This window comes from Euprymna scolopes, chromosome 33 (genome assembly GCF_053919585.1).
Source record: "Euprymna scolopes isolate OS-2025 chromosome 33, ASM5391958v1, whole genome shotgun sequence".
Lineage (NCBI taxonomy): Eukaryota > Metazoa > Mollusca > Cephalopoda > Sepiida > Sepiolidae > Euprymna > Euprymna scolopes.
The window spans coordinates 21,379,036-21,383,480 of NC_136514.1; positions in this window are offsets into that span (position 1 = coordinate 21,379,036).

Consider the following 4,445-nt stretch of genomic DNA (forward strand, 5'->3'; position numbering starts at 1 on the left):
TTTCTTCTTCGTCTTCTTCTTCTTATTATTATTATTATTACACTTTTCTATCGCTTCCTTCCTCTTCCTCTTCTTAATCTTTCTTCTTTTTCTTCTTCTTATGCATCCCATTCCTCGTTGTTTTATTCTTTTTTTACGTCTTTTTCTATCTCGATTTTATTAGTTTCGTACTTAGTCTTTTTCATGTTCCTCTTTTCCTCTCTTTTGTTATTTTTCTTCGTCGTTTTCTTTATCTTCTTTATCTTCTTTTTCTTTCTTTTTCTTCCCTAAAACAGGTAACTGCTACGTATCTTGCTGTCAAATAAAATAGTCGCTTAATATCTATAAAGATAGGAAGGTTTAAATCACCATCTACATCTCTATTAAGTAAGACAGAAAATACTGGAACCCACATGAGTCTTATCACTTAAATTACAGACAAAAAAAAAGACTTTCATCATGGATAGGACTTAATCATATTTACAACAAAGAAGTTTGCCAAAGAGTATTGTTCATAAAGAATTGTATTTGAATAGTTTTCAAGATGTATTGCTTTTAGGAGTAATATTTTCTAAGAGTAATGTATTTAAAGATTACTATTTTCTGGGAGTAATGTATTCTAAGAGTAATATTCCCACTATCGCTGTAAAGTGGCATTCTGAAGTAATATTTTCTAAGAGTAATATTTTCTAGGAGTACTGTTTTAAGGAGTAATATTTTCTAGGAGTGATGTTTTCTACAAGGAAATTTTTTAAGAGTACTAATTTTTATGAGTAATGTACTCTCAGAGTAATCTATTTTAAAGGAAATATTTTCTATAAATAAATACGGTTTCTAGGAGTAATATTATCAAAGAGTAATTTTTTCTAATATTACTATTTTCCAAGAGTTTTGTATTCTAAGAGTAATCTATTATAAAAATATTTACCAGTAGTACTATTTTAGAAGTAATTTATTTCATGAGTTGTGTTTATTGATAGTACTCTCTTTTAAAAGTAATGTTTAGTGCTCTTTTCTAGAAACAGTGTTTGTAAAAGTACGATTTTCTAATAATAATATTGTGAGAGTGATGCATTAAAAGAAATATTTGACAGGAGTAATGTTTTAAAAGCAATATTTTTAAGAGTAATGTTCTCACTATCATTGTAAAATAGAATTCTAGAAATAATGTTAGAGAAATTATATTAGTAGTGTTTCAAAGAGTATTATTTTCTTAAGAGTAATGTTTACAAGAAGTACTATTTTCTTAAAGTAATGTATTCTTAAACATATATTCTCGAAAAGAATATAAAATAATTATCCTGAGTATAGGATTCTATTTTACAACTTTATTCGGCATTGAATAAATATAACGGAAATCTGTAAAACAGAACTGATAAACAAAAACAAGATTACTACCATTAATCAACTAGCAATGACTTTGATAACAATATAGTATTGGCATTATCGAATGGCTACAAAACAACATAAACAGACTCGACACTAAAACGCGGAAAATGCTGGCACTGAACAAAATTACATACCGAAACCAGTGTCTCCCTGTACTGTATCTTCCCAGAATAGCAGGAGGTATGGGTCTCTCAGAGATTGACCATTAACATCGTGCAACTATTGTGAGCACCATACAATATCTGATCGGCTCTCAAACTCCAAATCTCAGAATAGTACACAAATATGAAACAAGAGCTAGCAGAACTACGTCATACTGTCTTACAAATACGACAGATTAGGAAAAAAAGTCTGCTACAGAAATCGCCCCAAAAGAGTCGCCAGAAATGCACAAAGAACTTCCATTGCAAAATATGGAAAGAACGGGCCATCCAACAACGTGCCTTATATTTTCTGGATGAATTCACCTAGAACTATATAGATAAAGAAGGCTCCATAGACTTACTGGAAAGAGGATTGCTCCACTGTGACCAGGTGAGAATTTTAATGGCTGCCCAAGATCAAGGCTGGATGCTTTTGAAAAAATGAATGGTCTAAGAATGTGAGCGACTTGAAATTTGCTAGGGAATAGCTATTATACGCCCCGACACAATAGAATGTGAAAATATCCCTGCTGGACGATCTGCAAAAAGCTGGATATCGAATGCTGCAGGAAACGCTGGGAACATACACCAGAAAGAGTAGTCGGAAATAAGTCATGCACCAACAACTATGATTATTCAATTTCTACAGCTACGTACCCAGAAAACGTAATATGTGTAACAAAGAGAAAACGTAATATGTGTAACAAAGAGAAAACGTAATATGTGTAACAAAGAGAAAGAAACAGCCTTAGTAGAAGCAAGTGCCCGCAATGATGCTGAGTTAAACAGAACTAAAAGGGAAAAGATTACGAAATACCAAGGTCTTATGTATGACATGAAAAAAACTGGAATCTTTAGAAGATATTTATCATTCAAGTTATTAAAAGAGCAATTGGACTCATAGAAAAGAATTTCCAAACCTAGCAAATATATCTGGTGAACTAAGTGCAAAGAAGATTCACACAATTACACTTAAAAAGATAGCCAGGATCTTAAAAAAGATCTCTCGGTTGGAATATCTGAGTTAACGGATGAATATTTGGCATCTGGTAGGATGCCCCATCCCCAGCTTAAAGAAACTGATAAGAAAATTAAAAAAAAAGAGAAAGTGATATACCGTAGAGAACAAGCAAAACATATTTTTCTATTTCCTATCTTCTTCCCTTTCTCTTCTCCACTTCTCATTCTTATTCGTCGAATGCAGCAATCTATAAGCCATAATAATTATCACATTAATAAAAGTGCAAAACGAAACTTGTCCAATTCAGCTGGATGACATCACTTCCACCAAAGGAAATTGAAAGGTTTCTTTTCTGACACTAACACCGGAAATAATCATGATCTTTGCAAAATATGCACCCGATTTTTAATGGAGTATAATTGAGTGGCATAGAATTCAATGACGAGTCTTAGAAACGGGGCGAGGAATAAAAGCTAAAGTATTTAGAAAACGAACTTGACTGACCTTCTTTTGTCTCTCGAGATAATAGATATCTTATGAAAAGAATCTTATGAAAAGAATCTGAGCAACGCCTAATGTATAAAAGTTGCTGAATAACAAGCCGCATTTCTCTTACCCTCAGATTATACTTAGGATAATTCTAGAAAAACACTGAGAATCGCAATTGAAATTAAACATGCCATATTTCCATGCAATATATATATATATATATATATATATATATATATATATATATATGCATATATATATAAAGTGAGAGAGAGAGAGTTATGAAAATATATATGCCAATTAAGCTACGCAGAATATGCCGCGTCTCATTCTCGTGAGACTTACTAATTCTCACGAGAATGAAACGCGGAATATTTTGTGTAGCTTAATTGCTGTATATACTTTCATAACGTACACCCGAGCTCATCCTACGTATTGAGCACTTTTGAAGTAAATACTGAGAATTTACGCATAAAATTATATATTCGTATACTAATTTATATGATTATATGAAGTAATCATATATATATATATATATATATATATATATATATATATATATATATAGCTGATGATCCCCGTTTTCTATTTACAAAATTTTAGTTGAGGTTTTCTCTTTTCAACTTTATGTAGTTTAATTCTATTTTAAAATTGAAGACTTTTGCGAAATCGGCTTATGCAAGTGCTAAGTCTATTTCTATTTAATAATTTTAGTTAAGGCCTTTTTCTGTCATCCTTATATAAATGAATTATCTTTTGTTATTCTAAACTTTTTAGAAGTCGGATTATGTAAGTGCTAAGTCTGCGATAGGTTAAAGATAATATTTTTTTCCTTCCGGGAATTTAAAGTGCATTCTTTATTTTAATTTTTGCATATTTTAATTCAAAGCTTCTTTAGACTATATATATATATATATATATATATATATATATATATATATATATATATATATATATATATATATATATATATATACTAGCAGAAGTACCCGTCGTTGACTGGGTTCATAAACAGCCTAGAGAAAATGGACTCTGATTGATGAAATATGATAGGTTATGAAAAGGAGGGGGTTGTAAAGAGATAGGTTTTGATACTCAAAAATTTTACCCTCAAGAAAATATGATGAAAGTAAAGATAATTTACGCGAAAATATATTTTTTTATATCAACTTTGTTTCCATTCGTAGCCAAGAGTGACCAACAAAATGATGTTTCCTTACAAAGAGACAATGTTATATATATAATAATATAAATATACAAGATATAAATGTTACCTAGTCAATAAAAGTTACTTTTATGGTAGAAAAGTTCATTGGTTTGTATTTTTAAGTAGTGTGGGAAAAAATTGTTTTAAAATTAATTTAAAAAAATCAAAATGGCATGAACTTTGAAATGGAGAGACCCGTTTTCAATTTGAACGAGGGGTAGCTGAGCATTCTGTGTTAACAATTTAAGGGAGTTCCGTCAACGTAAGGAATATTTAT